Source organism: Girardinichthys multiradiatus, chromosome 4 (genome assembly GCF_021462225.1).
Source record: "Girardinichthys multiradiatus isolate DD_20200921_A chromosome 4, DD_fGirMul_XY1, whole genome shotgun sequence".
NCBI classification, from domain to species: domain Eukaryota; kingdom Metazoa; phylum Chordata; class Actinopteri; order Cyprinodontiformes; family Goodeidae; genus Girardinichthys; species Girardinichthys multiradiatus.
The window spans coordinates 10496446-10513880 of NC_061797.1; the positions used below are offsets into that span (position 1 = coordinate 10496446).

Consider the following 17435-nt stretch of genomic DNA (forward strand, 5'->3'; position numbering starts at 1 on the left):
GGAGGAGCGAAGCGAGTTTGTCAGTTTCCTAAATATAGCGGACGGACATTAGCAGTGCGTCTGTCTGTGCTGGGGATTCTTTGAGAAAAAGACGGCATTTATACGAGCTGCTTGGGGGTGCGAATCGGTGAGTGAAGCAAAACTAATTTTTATATGTGTGAAAGTCGGTTTACAGGCAGCTTTCTGTGCTGTAGGGAGTGGACCGCTACTCTTCATCCACTGTTCCGATACATTATTGGTTCGAGTATGTCACTTTGCTCAGCTTGGGCTCTAAACTCAACATGTTAACATGCTTTACCAGTGTGATCACCACAAGGGATGGGTTCGTGTTGTCACACGCAGTAGGATGTGTTTCTGTACGTGGTGTGATAAGCTGAAGTCCCTTAATGGGCTGGAACTGTTATTTAGAACTTGTTACTGTCACTGTAGGTCCTCTCGCAACCAGTCAATAACCAGTCAGTAACCAGTCAATAACCAGTCAGTAACCAGTCAAAAACTCCGTTTCATCCCGAAGGCATCCTCTCTATGACAATCTAACAAAAGTTGTTTTAGCGTCTGAGGAGGGACATAAAAATGGAAAAGTATTCAACTGTTTATTGAGAAAAAGGATGTTTATAATGTATATTTATTAAATAGAAACAAATAAATAAACGTATTTATTTAGAGCCAATTTCCAACAGACAGTAAGCCAGTCTAGATAACAGGTCAGGTTGATATACAGGAAAATGTAATCAAATCAATTCAGTATTAGGCAGATTCAAATTAACATATTCCAACTTGATCCAGCCAGATTCAGTTTATCATGTTCAATAATACAGTATAAATCATAAAAAATAATGAAAATAAATGGAAATCCAATAAGGAGAACTTTTTAATTATAATGAATCTGTTGTTTTGTACTACATTTACCTGGGTAGGTAAAGGGCAATGTGTCACTATAATTTGTACAAAATGTATTTTTGAGCTTTGAAATATCAGTTGTTTTGCTCAGGCTCAATTCTTAAAAGTGATTTTAAATCTTTGTTTTACATCAACTTTATACCATCCCTAAAGCTCACTTTCTTTGCTGAAATCCTTGATATTCTTGAATTTTTTAATTTTGTTATATAGATCTTATTAAAATCCATAAACATGGACTGTCTTTATAGTACCAGTGTGTTGTCCCATCTCATATGCTGTGCAACGTTTTGGACTGGTTTAATGCTGGATTCGGACTTCGGCTGATTTGTTTCCCAGTACTTGTAATGTTTACATTTAGCTTGATGATGGTTTCAGGTGACTAATTCAGTTAATTGCAGAGTGAGCTATATGGCTTATTGCTGTTAAAAGATGCATGCATGAGACTGTCCTACAATAACAGAGTGTCTTCAGTCAGAGGCTTCTTCAGATCTGCTGTAAGTCAGAGCGCTACAGGAGATTCTTCCTGCCCACAGCCATCAGCATCTACAACGGCTCTTTGAGGAAACCTTCATAATATGAGCTACAACATTTAATTTCCCTTTGGGATTAATAAAGTATTTTTGAATTGAATTGAATGTGCTGACATAAAGGTTTGGTTTGGTCCACCTTTCTTTCTTCAATGTAGCTGCAGGAGAAACATTAACGTTGCCATTAATTAATAGCAGAGTTTAGTGATAGGGTGTCCTCTCTGGTTTGTTTCGGTGTCATTTTTTAAAGTTGTGCTGCAGAGCATTGCATTGTGCACTTAGTTCTGCACATTAACATTCTGTATGTGTTCAGGTATTAAACATGTATTTGTTTGGTAGAGGTGTGTACCGAACCGACAAGGCGGGACCAGATATTTTCTGTATGAGTATGCGTACTCTTACTCTCCTAGTGATAAAACTTCAAATTCAGTCAGTCAGTCAGTCATTTTCTACCACTTATTCCATAGTGGGTCGCGGGGAGCTGGTGCCTATCTCCAGCAGTCTATGGGCGAGAGGCAGGGTACACCCTGGACAGGTCATTAAATGCCAAATTGTAGTTGACATCAGTTGCCATAATTGCAAAAACTGATTAAAATCTGCTCAGAGATGCCCTTTCAGCTTAGTCCTCGACTGTATGTTTCAAAGACTTTGTTTCTTTTTCTCATTAGGAAATTGTAAAAAAGTACTAATTGTGATTATTCTCTGAAAAAAATTATATTTTCTTATATTGCCAAAACTTGCTAATAAATCAACTATATACACATTGCTAAAATACAAAATTTACAAAATTAACATAAAACATTCAATCCATGGTTATGCAAATTGTCACCAACGAACCCTCTGTTGATCACATATTACAGTAAATCAGTTAACTTTTTTTTCTGCAACAAATGTCATTTAAATGAATTCTTAATGAAATGAGAGCTGCTACTTTTTGCTGTAACGTAATTTTCACTGCACACAACACTGTTTCAGAGCGCAGGTTGCTTTCTACATTTAGATTGTTAGATTTGGTCTCCAGTACAGAATTCTTCGCTGGAAAAGTACATGTGCAATGAGCAACAGTGGAAAAGGTTTGGGGTAAACTGTCCAGATGTTCTCCAAAACATCTGTGCTGTTCATGTGTGAAAACGGTTCAATCTAACTCTGTTTTCAGATCTGTTGTTGGAGCTGACAGACTAATAAAAACTGAGGGAAAACTTTACAATCAAAGGGAAAATGAGTCAATTAGCTTTGTTCAGCAGAATTCTCCGCTGCAGCTTAAAGGTTTTAATTTAGCCCTTTGTGATGTATTTTCTCCATGGAATGGATCTTATGAATCCCCATCTGTAATCTATTTTGCAACCAAATAGAATTAGAAGATTAGCATAACAGCGCTTTCAAATAGCTTTACAAAGTTTTCTTACTATACAATACTTGGAAAAATCTGTGTAACTTCATTTGATCCAAATGTCCTGCCAACTACAGTACATGGCACACATTTGAAGTTCTAATCTATAGCTTGATATTTTAAAGAAACTAGACATTTAGTTGAACGTTATTACATTGATTTGTTCAGCTAAACATTTTTAGGTTGCCGGAATATGTTTTGGTGCTAAATTCATTCACACAGAAAGAAGTAGGCTACCAAGTGTGCTCTTCACAACCTACACAAACCATTAAAGAGTGGTAACCCGTATTCAAGTTGTAAATGTTAAAGGCACAGTGGTGCACACTAGGGTTGTCAAAATAATCAATATTTTGATATAATCGATACTAGAAAAACGAATTATGTAAAGACACTCATTTGCATCATAATGGATATAAACTGACTCATTCTTATTTGCCCAAATTGTCGCACTTCTTCTGGCATCAGCACTGCATGAACAGACACACTTTGCTCCTCCCCTCCCTGCAGCCTCACCTGACCAAAACAATGAGCTGCTGAAGGTTTTAAACTCTAACATGACGAGTACAGCCAGAAAAAAAACATATGCGATGCTCTTTAGCAGACAAGGCAAACACAAAGGTGTTGCTTGGAGAAACTTTCCCTACGAGGCAGACGGACAGGAAAAAAAATGAAATGCTGAACAATGCTACATGCTAGCTGCGCTAACGTTACAAGCTAACACTACAACTAGGGATGGGTACCAAATTCGGTACCTTTATAGGTACTGACCGAATTCTGTCAGTACTACCAAGTACTGATTCATGTAAAATCAAATGGTACAGTATTAGGCGGTGGGCTAGAGGGGGGCATGGGGGGCTGCAGCGCATGGGGTGGGGGGAGTTGTGTCCTCTTCTTGGATGTGGGGTCACCGGCATCTGGATCGGCTGAGCGGCGATGGTAGAGCTGAGACGGATAATTTTTCTACCTGGGCTATTGTTGCAGTGGCAGTAATGTGGTATGTCTGTGTGGTTACGGGGGCGTGGTGGGGGACGCCAGCCCTGTGTGCTTGCAGCTGGCCGGGGACCTCTTGCCGGGTGAGTTTGTCCCATCTTGGTGTGGGGTCGGGGGTTATGTTGTGAGCTCGGTGCTCGACGGTGTCTGCCCTGTTGCGCCTGTGGGCGGGGGCTGGGGCGGCATTGCACGGGGCCCTTGCCTCGCTGTCGCGGTGCACTGTGTGGTGGGGGCCGGACGCGACGGGGGTGCTTGGAGCGGGCTGTGTGTGGAGCTTGCATTGTGTGGGTGTTGCTTCGTCTGCTTTTTGGGGATGAAGCTCACCTGTGGGGGTGTGCCCATGTGCTGTGGGGAGGGGATTCACTCCGTTTGGGTTCGGGGGCATGTGTTCGATATCTGTGTCCTGGTTGGGAGTGACTCTTTGGGGAAATTCAGGTCGGGTTTATTGGGGGTTGGGATCGGACTTCATTGGGGGGTTGGGACTATTTTATTCTGTGGCGGCTCTGGTTGGCGGGCTGGTTTGGACCATGTAGACCCCTCTTTTGTACATGGCCCCCCCTACGGATGAGGATGGGGGTCGTTGGGGACTGGGGTCATGGGGGGGGGGTCGGGGTCCGGCACGAGCCCGGACTATCACGGACCAGGTTCAGGTGCTTCGGCGGTCTGCCTGTCTCCACACCCGGAGGGAAGGAAACCACATCCTGGGTCCGGGGGCTGGTTGTCTCTATGGGGCATCGGCACCTGGACCTGGGAGTATAGAGTATGTATGGAGAGTGTGAGTGAGGGTATGACGTCCAGTGTTGTTTGTCTTTACGTTGGGTGCATGGCTGTGAGTGTTTTTATGTGTACGCATGAATGTGGGAATGTGTGATTGTGACTGTGTGTGCCTGTTGTTTTGTGTCAGGTTGGGTCTTGGGCTGCTCCCTCTCCTGGATCAGTTTAGGCCCCACATCAAATGTGGGGGCCATTCCCTCCACGCCACACTACCTGGCAGTGGTTGGTGTCTCTGCCTGCCGGTGTAGTTGTGGTTCTCGGTATCCGGGGCTGGGTGCTTTGGTGTGTGCTGGCTCACTCCCGGTGGCTGCTTGCCGGTGCCTGGACCCCTGGGCTCTGGCGAGCCTCTGCTTGGGGAGTGATATGTCCCGGGGTCTTGGGTCTCTGGGTCCATGGCTGGATCTGCTCGGGCGTAGACGGCTGCCGGTGGGGCCTGTGGGCTCGTCGCTGCAGCTCCCCCTGGGTTTCTGCACTGTAGCTGCTGGGTGGTTCCCCTGGGACACTCCCCTACTCTTCTCTGGGGGTGGGGGTTGCGGTATTTCCCTGGGGTTCCTGTGCTCTGAGGGGCCTTTGGATGTCTGTGGCTTGGATCTCCTCTGTATCTGTCCCGGGTCCAGGGGGGCAGGTCTGTGGCTCCTCACACTCACTATTGCATATTTTTAATGGAGAAACCTTGTATACACAAGCACGATCACACTCAGACCTACAGGTGTTTAGATTCAGGTGTTAACAGATACAAAATGTTCTATATTGAGCCGCATTTACCTCTAAATACATCTTGCATTGATATGTACCATTCATTTTCGGTAAAAAAGTTGGTAATATGAACGTTTCTGCAGATGTCGAAGCAAACAGGGTGTTATCATGTATTCTCCTCATTCTTTTTTTCTTCCTCCATTCTTTTCTCCTTCTCTGCCCTTTTCCTTTTTGCTCACCCTTTCTCTCTTTCGTGCTTCTTTTTTTCCCCTTTTCATTTCTGTCTCCATGTCTGTAACAACTGAAATAATCCCAAAGCAGTTTATAAAAATAAACTTTATTAGAAAATAAAGTTTATTTTTATAAATATCAAGCAGAGCTTTAAAGCATTAGCTGTAAAGCTCACTTGTGAAAGTAAATCTGTTGGGCTCTTTCATGGCACTCAGTCAACTATTCTGAGCGCTACTCTGCCGGACTGGACATGATAAAAGCAAAAAAAGAAATAAACAGTACCGTATTTCGGTACCTAAACGTCATCATTGTGACACTGGGGGAGTGGAAGAGTGCCGATTTTCCATGTGCTATGCTGTGTTCCATGATTTTACATGAACACAGCAGATTACGCTCGCTGCAATATATGTGACGCGAAGTCCACTGTGGGAATACTTCAAATCTGAGGAAACACCTGGTGAAGCACCTGATTTTTCTCAAGGCTGAAGAATGAACAATTTTCGTCAGCCTCTGGCCTTGTCCACATGTAGGCAGATATCTGGGAAAACAAATAACTTTTTGTGCGTTGTGGCCTTTCATCCACAAATAAACTCCATTTTACATCACTAACAACGAATAATTCTGAAAATTCGGCTAAAGTGGAGATTTATAAAAGCTCAGTTTTTGAGCCAGCGTGTGTCCATGATCAAACTTTTACGGTTCGGCGCCTCACTGTCTGCGATAAACATTGCGAAGCTGACGTCAAATGTGCGACCATTGTTTATAGACTTGGCCGTACAGTGGAGTAAAAATGAATGATTAACGATTCCCAGTCGACACTATCTTGTGTTTTATTAGCTTTATATTTTAAAACTGTGTTTAAAAGACTGCTGGAGATAGGCACCAGCTCCCCCGCGACCCACTATGGAATAAGCGGTAGAAAATGACTGACTGACTGTTTAAAAGAAGTTCAACTTCTTTTTCTGTCCACACAAACGAACCTCCTGGCACTATGTTTTATACCTAACAGGAACTCGTGATTGTTTTGAAGGATTCTGAATGGCTGACATAAGTTTCGTTTTTGCAGTACCCTGCCCCTATGTGTCTGGAGAGTTTAACACAACGCTCAGTGGCGTATTTCTGCGGGTTGGTTTGGAGGAGAATTTTTTTTGGAAAACCTCACGTGTGTACGATATTATTTTTAAAAACAATGTAGGGCAGATATTTGTTTTTTTTAAATACCCTGCTAGGTGCGTACAAGGCCTCAGATCTATGGCTAAGAGTCCGGCATTCGGCACTGTTAGCACATCTGCATCCTTTAGTGACTTGTCATCTACAGACAGCAACATAGGAGAAGAAATGTTTAAAACAACTGAGATGCTACAATACAAACAGCTGGATGCTGTTTTGATGTATTTATTAAAGTTCATATATTGAGAAATAAATATGTTAAATTGAAATATTTTGTGATTTCATTATTAAACAAATTAACATTGTTGTGACTTTGAATCTGAATATATTATTTAATATTAATATTTTAATATTTTATCAAATAATATTTTGGTCTGTTAAGGGTTGTCCTGTGAATACCAGCCCAGTAAGGCGGTGGTAATAGGACACAATTGAAAAAGGTGAGCCAAGCTCTAACATTATTGAACAGCATAAACTCTGCACAGACATGGAATGAATTCACACAATTTCTTAAAATACAACAATTTATTGACAAAAATAAGTCAACTCAAAGTCAAACATATTTCAATCAACAAACTCTTTACTATGCTAAAACAATCCAACTAAACTACCAAGCAGAATTAAAGAATAGGGAAGACTAATGGGATATGTACAATATAAACAAGTTGATTAAAGATGATTGAAAATCATGACTGAAGGAGTGATGCAACATTACCATGTAATGTTTATGTTTGAGAACCAAGGATTATTTTGAAGAATCTGGAAATTAAGTTAAGTTTGTCTTGGAACTAACTTAGGCAATAATCAGCATACCTTTAGACAACCATTCATGATTGTCAAGATCAGATAAAATATTATTTTATTAAAATAATGTTTTAAAGAATATTCTGCTGAATAAAACCAACCTTCTGGATGACTAATTCTCAACAGTGTCTCATTAGCTGCCTTTATTTATTAAAGTAATATTTAAATAAATATTATTAAGTAAATAGTAAAATATTTTGGGAAATATTTTGGAACAGATCCAAATCTTTCTGGAGAAATGGGCTTATGTATGCAGGCACGTGTTCTTAGCTGTTAGCAGTTAAAGCTAACAAAAGAAGCTTATAACTTAGCACCAGAATCAAACACACACCTTTAAAATACCAGGGTTAATAAAAGGGTTAAAATGCATAAGCGCGGACAGTGCATTATGATCAATCTTCTGTGTTTAAAATCACCCTTTAAATAAAGTTTTTCTTAACTTTCAAAACACAAACACAGAACACAAAACTGAGCACGTGTGCTGGAGATAGCCTGCTAGCACTAAGATAGCAGAGTTTCAACAAGAAAACCAAACTTCATAAAATGAAAAACGTTTAGATCATTTTATCCTAAATCACTTGTATCACTCTGCCCAAACCTAACCTCGTGAACCGTGCTGAGGAGAAGTGTCCGGGCGACAACGAAGTTTGAAGAAACGTCCACAGTCAACAAACGGTGAGCTACAGCTAACCTCCTTAGCTGCGGAGAGTGACGGCTGTTCTGTTGGCTGGCCAAAACTGCACGTTACCACATTGATGCGGTCCTCCTTCAGATCGGGAAACTGCTCCACTCGGCGTCGTAGGGACAAGGTCCCTGCAGGGAATTCTCTGGAACACAGTTCGCTTTCTGTAGATCTCAGAGAGAAAGTCAAGCAACGCTTGTGCCTCAATCACCCCGTTCATGAATGAATCTACCGGATACACAGACAGTAATTCATCTGTACTTAGCTCAGTGCATATGATCGATGATCGTATGACATCCTTGGATCTAGTTGAAGAGTTATGTCTTTTTGCCAGCAAAGAGACATTAGCGCGCTGTCTCTCCTGCCAGCTCCGCAGCGGGGTCCGGATGGAAGAGATCGGTTCCTTGAGAAGGTGGGGGTTGTTACCCCCCTTTGGCTGTGCCGGAAGTAGGTTAAATGCAATTTATTTTGAAAGTTCCAGAAAGGTTTGTACTGCATCTTTCATGTTGTATCCATGGCTGTGGGTCCCAACAACATTTATTACCACAGAAACACACACAAAAGAACCAAAAAATGATACCGTTGAGTACCGGTAAGATTCCCAGGTACCGGGTTTCGGTATCGGTTCAAATGTGAAAGGTACCCATCCCTAACTACAGTAATGTTTGAGAGCAACTTAAAAAGATTAGTAAAGCTTCTGTATCTGCAAAAGTGAAGTAAACCATCTGGACAACATACGCCGGGCTCACACTGAATGCAGTGCATCTGCGGTTGTGGTTACCAAGGCCATGTGGCTCAACGAAATGTTTCTGCAAGAAAGAAGTTTGGCCAAACGCCGCAGCGGCGTTCCTGAATTTTACCAGCCAAACAGGAAGTCAGACAGGAGAGAGTTCCGGTGAATCTCATAATAAAATCAACCCACCGGCTTACGCTAACTTGACTAGTGTAAACAAAATGACAAAAAAACAGAAAAACGAGAAAACAAGGTGCTTTTTGATGATGAAAAAGGATAGTTATGCGCACAGATAACAAGTTTGCCATAGAAAACGAAATCCATAGCTGTTTTTACTCATTTAGAGGGATAGCAACAGAAAGGAGTAGACAGGGATTTCCCTCTCTTATTTTGCATACATGCTGCAGAAAACTACCAGACAGTGGTTGTGCGGCCAAACACGGGCTTTGTTTATGAGAGACTTGCTAAATGTTTGGGGTAGTTCTTGCATGAACTCCCAGAAAGTGCGTGAACCCACGTGAACTTCTGTATTCATGGCCGCAGTGCAGTGTGAGTGGCTTTCTGCAGCACAACCGCACTGCAGCTGCACCGCATTCTGTGTGAGCCTGGCGATAAGCTAACGCTTATGCAACACTGACACGGACAGCCCAATGAATGAGCTTTGTTGGTCTGATATGCTCTTCTGCTCTGTTCTACTGCGGCGCGCATTAACTCAGAAAAATGTTAATCAGCTGACGACCTGGTTTGCTACTAAATAGTGAAGCAACAAAACAAACCAGTGCGCTGTTTCCATTACTCCTCTGTTAGGTTTTAAAGCTATTGGGGGCCAAGGGGGCTATTAATAACAGAGATTATGGTTGATCCATACTGCAACTGGCTATTAGAGAAAGGAAACCCATAACAGCCTATCCTACTGCCGTAGTTGACCCGAGGAACCCACCTCAAGCCATAGGTACACACTAACAGCTGAACCTCACATCTATGTGTCCTCTGCTCTAATGGTGCTAACAAGCTGAGCAGTTTCCGTCAAAGACCTGTTGTGTATTCTTTTTAGTGGAAGTTATAGTTAGTAAGGTCTGATAGGTAACATTTGGAGACTGGTATCTGTTAGTAGATGCGCTGTTTTGTAACGTGCTGTAGATTGACTTTATTACCAGGCGCGCCCTCACCGCTGCACCGCCACACCAAATTTGTGCCTGGAGGTGAGCGGCTCTGAATGAAATGTTGCTGCTGTAGAACCTAACTGCTAAGGGAGGTCCCAAAATTGGTATTTATACAAGCGAGAAAAAAAAAAAAATTAATCTATCTAAATCTGAAATAAAAAATATACACATAAATAATCGTTTTAATTTAGATCTTTAGTAATTATCTATCTATTTTCTATACCTGCTTATTCCAAACTGGGTCGCTGGGGACCTGGGGCCTATCTCCAGCAGTCTACGGGCAAGAGGCAGGGTACACCCTGGACAGGTCACTAGTCCATCACAGGGCAACACAAAGACATACAGGACAAACAACCATACACACCCTCATTCATCTGTAAGGGCAATTTACAGAGACCAATTAACCTAACAGTCATGTTTTTGGACAGTCGGAGGAAGCAGGAGTACCTGGAGAGAACCCATGCATGCACGGGGAAACATGGAAGAATGTAGAAAGACTCCATGCCGGGCGTTGAACCGAGAAACGTCTTGCTGCAAGGCAACAGTGCTACCAACTGCGCCACCATGCAGCCCATCTTTAGCAATTATTTCATCTAAACTTTTACTTTATGGTCATATACTGCACGACATCATGAATTTATTTTATCACTCCATCTTACAAATCAAATCACTCAGCGGGACTAACTTTACTATACAAAAAGTGAGCTTAGTTGCTGTGCATAGTAACCAATTAGATATTAGGGTTTTGTTTAATGAGATATATCAGCGATTTAAATTATTTTATATGTATAACAGGAAGCAAAAAATAATTTCAAAAACCTTTTTATCATATATGAGATTTAGATTTTAAGTAGTTCCCCCAGTTTAATTATTTCATTGAGTAATACATTTAGACCTAAAATATATTGAAAGAGATGCTTATTATTAGTTATTTATTTAATATAGATATTTCCAATTTTATTCAAATTATTGCATATAGCGATGTATTTAATAACTTATTAAAGTTATTTTGGAGATTTGTGTTACTGTTAGGCTTCTACAGTAATATTATATAGAACCTGTCTAAGGAAAACCTAAAAACCCAAAATATTGAACAGATAGGAAGGGGAAGAAAGGAACAGGAGATTAAAGAAGAAGCACTACCTCATGCGCTGTTTAAATACGTTTGTATTGTTTCTAGGGTATTGTTCAATGTTTTTCAAAAAATAGGATTGGAACATTGAAGGTGTGTTGTGACCTTATAACACCTGACAGTGTCAGGTATTACAAAAATTGTTATCTACAGCTCAGGCTTTTTAAATATCGTGATTGGTGATTGGCCAGAAAACTGCAATCGGTGCACCTCTAGTTTTCTCACCATTCTAGGAACACTCTTTTAAACCTTGTGGAAGATGTTTACAGAATAGTTAAAGTTGCTATTGTTGGCAACGGTGGGTCCATCAACATGTTTGACCTTTTAGATTAGGAATAGGATGTCATCAAACTCATGTACATCGAAAAGAAGACAGAAGAGGTTTTGACAATATAGCGTGTATGAAACCTTTAGTCTATCTGTCAAAAGAAAAATATGAAGATATCATCTGTTCCAACCTGGACTGCTACTTACAGATTCTTTAAAAGCCCAATTTATATCACATAATTTATGATGAGACATGAACGTCCATGAAAAAAAATCCCAGTCCTAAAACATGACGTTTCTTTATGTCTGCCCAAAGACCCTTACAAACTGCAAAAGCATATGTTTTCTACAAATTTGCATCTTCTAGTCAAGGCATTCATCGTTATCACGTCTTCTTCATCACTGCTCTTTGCTTTCATATTTCATTGTCAGGGCTAGCAGCATGTCCCATCAGCTTCAATTATCTTCTCTGTCAGCTGACCAACATTGCCGGTCTGCTGGCTTTAGTGATTACAGGCTTCAGGGAACAGGTAATCAGGTCATGGTTACGCTGTCACCGTGACAGTCTGCTGAGGCAATAAAGAGCATGTGGGATGAAAGAACCTTCCATCTTCAGCCACTAATGTCTTAGCATCCAGATACATCTATGCCATAAGTTCTGTCAGGTCTGCAGTGGAGGTGAATTATTTTGTCCTGCTGGTAGAAATCAAGGCTTGTTTGGTGTGGACTGATTGGACTGCTATGTGGCACCAATTTACAAAATTTCCTGATGGAAAGATGGGTGGACAGTTTCCAGTTCTCCTAATATTTTATCTCTGCTTTGCATAAATGATGTAGACCCGTTGGCTTCATTTGATAAGGCAGAAGAGCTTTGCAGCAGAGTGTGAAGCTATCAGGATGATAATTAACACCTTGAACTCTGTCATCAGGGTACTCAGTCTTTCAAAGTTTTAAACAGCTTGAGTTTTGTTTTTATTTTACATGGCAATATGTACAGTTCCTTGCAAAAGTACTTATACTACTCGAACTTTACCACAAATGTCAGTTTGTTTCACTGGGATTATATGTGATGACCAGCACAAAGTGGCGGGAAGTAGAAGGAAAGTGGTTTTCAGTTTTCTCTACAAACAGAAATCTGTAAATTGTGACATGCATTTTATACATGCCTTCCTGAGTTATTTGGTTTTTATAACCACATCTGGCTGCAGTTATTTTGGGGTATATCTTTAACAGCATTGCAAATGTAGGACCTAAGACTTTTGCTCGTTCTTTTTGCAAAACTCAGTGAGAGCATCTGTTAGCTGCAATTTTCAAATTACAGATTCTCAATGTAATTTTGGTCTGGACTTTGACTAGACCATTTCAGAGATGGCGACCCGGGTTTGAGACAAAACAAAAGACTTCAGTTATCTGTGTCATTACAAGGATACTTCTGGCTGGAAAATATCAATATTAAAGCACTTCTGATTTCTTTATACTGAGTATTTCTACACTCTTTCAACGTATTGCTACACCGTGCCTCGTTCATTATATTTTAATTCCTACCTTAAATTTGAACATTTTTACTATTTAGAATTGAGAACAAATGTGTTAAATGTGGATTTACAAAATAGTTTCTGATATTATTACTTAATGGATTATAAAAAAAAGTTTTTTCAGTCATTAGAGGCTTGTCTAAGGGCAAAACACTTGGACTTGGAAAAGTTTCGGTGCTTGTTGCTCAAACTTAATATTTAATTTCTATCACTATTTTAGATTTATATTTAGAAAATATAAAAGTCAAATGTGTGAAAGCTGCAGAAATCTAAAAATAGACATTTAAAACAGAAAGTTTACTTGCTCACTTGAGGAGTTTTGACATTTTTTAACTTTATTTTCTGTTTTGTATTGCTTCACAATATTCTCAATCATAATTGGCATTTGTGCAATGCAAAATCTACAATTTTGGTATTTGCAATATTACAATCATAAAGGACTGTTTGGATGCCATGGTTGGTAGGCTGTGATATTTCAGGTACCATGCATTTAAATTTAACTTGCCAATGACATAACTGGCCTGTTGGGGGGGCTTTTTACTCTTTTTTTGTCTATACCTGAGAAATGATTTTAAACACCAAAATTTCAAGGAGGTGGTAAGGAAATTTCCAGCTGCCTCCGTCCAAGGTAACAACTCAGATTTGAGTGTTTCTCTTTAAACTTGTGCCCTGTGATGGACTGGCGTCCTGTCCAGGGTGTACCCTGCCTCTCGCCCATAGACTGCTGGAGATAGGCACCAGCTTCCCTGCGACCCTGTCTGGAAGAAGCGGTAGAAAATGACTGACTGACTGACTTTAAACTCGTGTCTTTTTCTTGACCATGATTGAGATACATTTCTTAGAATGTTGTTGTCAGTTTGTCAGTTCCCCTCTTTGCTCCCGTGCTCACAGATTTTAGCCTTCATAAATAACTTGGAAGTGTTTTCAAAACTTGCATGGATGAACAATATTAACCTTTAGGGGCCCTATTGGCATAAGGTTGACATTCACTTTGTATGAAACTTGAAAGTGATGTTAACAATCAGCAGGTTAGTGATTTTTGTTTGTTTTAATCTTTGTTCATAATCCACTGTGCCTTTGACTATTGTTTTTACATTTTTACTTTGCAACATTACAACAACAAAATCCAGGATATTTTATTTATAATTTGTCTGATAGACCAACACAGACTAATGCATTATTGTTAAATGGTGTATGACTAACAAATTAATTTAAATATACAAAAAGTACAATGCACATTTCTATTCTAACCTCCTAAGTCGTTACTTTGTAGAACCACCTTTTCGTCGCAGTAACAGCTGGAAGCCCTCTGGGGTACTACCCTACCAGCTTACCAAACAGCTCAAGCTTAGTCAGTTTGCATGGCAGCAATGTTTAGGTCTTGCCACAAATGTTCAGTTGTATTCCATCCAGCATTTAAGTCAGGACTTTTATCTAACACATGAATGGGGAGCATCTTCTCCCACACCAGAATCATCAGCACCAGCGGCGTATTCTCTCCCCATACCTCCTTTCCCTGCACACAAATGACTGCACCTCAGCGGACCTGCTTGTGAAACTGCTGAAGTTTGCAGATGACACCACTGTAATTTCTCGGGACCTGAGATGGTTTTCACACATTGGCACTGTTTAGAAGAAGGCCCAGCAGAGACTCAAGAGCTCAAGAAGTACAACCTTCCACAGGAGCTGCTGGTCATCTTCTACACTGCCATTATTCAGTCTGTCCTGTCTTCATCCATTACTATGTGGTTTGGCTCATCCACAAAACAGGTCTGCAACAAACAATCAGGTCTGCAGAGAGGATCATCAGGTCTGACTAGGGTCTGGTCTAGGATCAGGAAAAGGGCAGCTAACATCACTGCAGACCCTACACACCCTGGACACAAACTGTTTAGACTTTAACCTTCAGATCGGCGCTACAAAGCTTTATTTGCAAAAGCTGACCACCACAGACACGGTTTCATGCCTCAGGCTGTCTCTCTGATGAACACAATGTACACCTTACAGTTGGAGTAGTCAGCTACTCTGCTGTGAAACTAAATAAGCAATTTTTGCACTACCACAACCTGCCTTTATTTGTCCTTTACATGAAAAATGGCTGTACATACACATACATTTACATACTTTTCTCTCCTGTTATTCTTATTCTTATCTCTTCTAAAGTTTCTATATTCGTACTTAATGTCTGTACACTGAGAGCACGACCCCAAAGTCAAATTCCTTGTTTGTACGCACAATCTGTTCTGAATCTTAATATGCTTTAGTTTTATGCTATGATCTGAATCTGTTCATTGTTTCATGCAGTTTTCCTGCTGGAAGGTGAACCTCCAGCTCAGTATCAAGTCTTTTTGCAGCCTCTGACAAGTTTTCTACCAGGATTGTCCTGTTTTTAGCTCCATCCTCCCCATCAACCCTGAACAACTTCCCTGCTGAGGAACAGCCCCTCCCGAAGTATGATGCTGCCACCACCATGTTTCACTGAATTGATGGTGTATTTTAGTCTTAATTACACTTTTTGTTTGTTAAAGTTCTTTAATAAACCTTCATGGCCTTCACAGACGAGAAGGCCATAAAGATTACAGTACACGCAAGTGGAGTCTATTTACACATCATTTAAATCACATCATTTATTTACACAGTATTTTTGAATTGAAAATGTGTGGCCAAAATGTGTGTGTGTGTATATATATATATAGATATATATATATCTATATATATATATATCGCTCTTATAAAAACAACTGTTGAAGGGCTCAGCCTATCGTCGAGGGTCCAACACACCTGAATCAAATGGCTGAAATACCTCTTCAGTATGCCATCACGTTCTGTACAGGCCTGGTAATGGGTCATACATTTAAATCAGAGACATTTAAGCAGAGACACAAAGTTTAGGACACCGGCCCTGGAGGACTGGAGTTGCCCACCCCTGATGTACTTCCTTCCTCTTTCTTGTGTTTCATGGAAATGTTATAATCTGTTTAAAATGAAGACTGTTCCTGTTCCAATTGAGACGTTCCTTCCACTCTCGGCAGACCACTGACTGCGTCTGACCGCTGGGCCTCACACCTAGACCTGTGATGCTAAAAATGCAACAGAGGGGCTCAGAAATGACACTCAATAAATACAGAAATCAAACAAAACAATTTCCAAATATTAGCCTTGCAGTCCTCTTTGAGGCAGTCATATAAACCTTTCTTTGTCAATTGCAGTAAATAGGTTACCATTTGCTCTGCCAGTTGAAACAGCAGTGTCTGATCCATGGCAAAATGGCTTGGCTTAGCAAACTTTCTGTTGATTTGAAGGGCTTAGGTCCAGACCAGAGTGTGGTTTGGGCCTGCTTTGGGTTTTGGCGCTGGTCTTAATGATTCAAACACTTCATTAATGCAGGCTCTGCTTCTAGCAACCCTTCCTTCGTACTGTGCTGAGGACTAGTTTGTTACAGCAGCTCCGCCTCTCCATACTTTAAGTGCTTCTGACATTTAGGGGTTTTCCTCTAATTTAGGCATGCCTGCTTTGCCAGATTGTTTCTACGGTACTGCAAAGCTGCTCCAAATCCTGTGGTCCTGCTACAAAGCAGCACCACAGGTAGGTTAATCAGGTAGGTTAATCAATCACAACACATTTGTTTTAAGTTATTGAAATCTCTGAACTCCTGTCCTGTGTATGAACCTTAAGAAAACTTCTACTGCATTACTGAGTAATCTAAGAGAAAGCAAAGTGAAGTTGTAAAAGATGTGAGGGTGTATGGGGGTGGAGTAGTTGGAACAGAGGAGAATTGGTTGGAGGTCCCTTATGATGACGCTTCAGATCTACTTAAGATTTGCTTCACAGCATTAAAAGGAAAGCACAGAATTTCTATGAAATCATGAACAAACAAAAAATGTTAAAGAATTCATTATAATACCATTTAACAGATCAAAAGCTTGGGTTGAGACAAAATTAATGGTTGCATGTCTCAACATCTTCACTGATTGGTGCAAATCTTCTAATATAAATTATATGATGATTAAAAAACCTTCTGTGTGCTATGTGACTAGAGAGCTTTAATCTTTATTTGTTATGTTATGCTATAGACCAAAACAAAGTAGCACACAATTGTGAAGTGAAAGAAAAATTATACAGGGTTTTCACAAGTTCTTATAAATAAAAATGTAAAAACAAATGTAAAACATTGTGTGATAATAGGAAACATTGCATGAAGATAAAAAGATATAATCACAGGAAAAGTGAACTTGTTAGAGTGGGAGTTGTTTGAAAAGTAGCTTCAACCTAAACTGTTTTCTTGTCTCTGAAGATTCCTTTGATTTTATTTTTTAGTTACGGACCTTATGTTATTGTCTTTCCATGTGATTTTAGTAAAGTCTTGTCTGCAATTATATGAAAATAGCTTCTATAAACCCAAGACCTTTGCTAAAAAAAGTGAATCACAATTTTTATGCCT

The 17435-nt window shown here is 40.4% G+C and overlaps 1 protein-coding gene across 1 annotated transcript in view; it reads left to right on the forward strand.

The window, feature by feature from the left end:
• LOC124866447 (myocyte-specific enhancer factor 2A-like) overlaps positions 1-17435 on the forward strand; it is a 64299-nt gene continuing 46864 nt past the window's right edge. Inside the window, exon 1 of the mRNA XM_047362232.1 lies at positions 1-127. The gene's annotated coding sequence lies outside the window, so the exon portion shown is untranslated. The remainder of the gene's footprint in view (positions 128-17435) is intronic.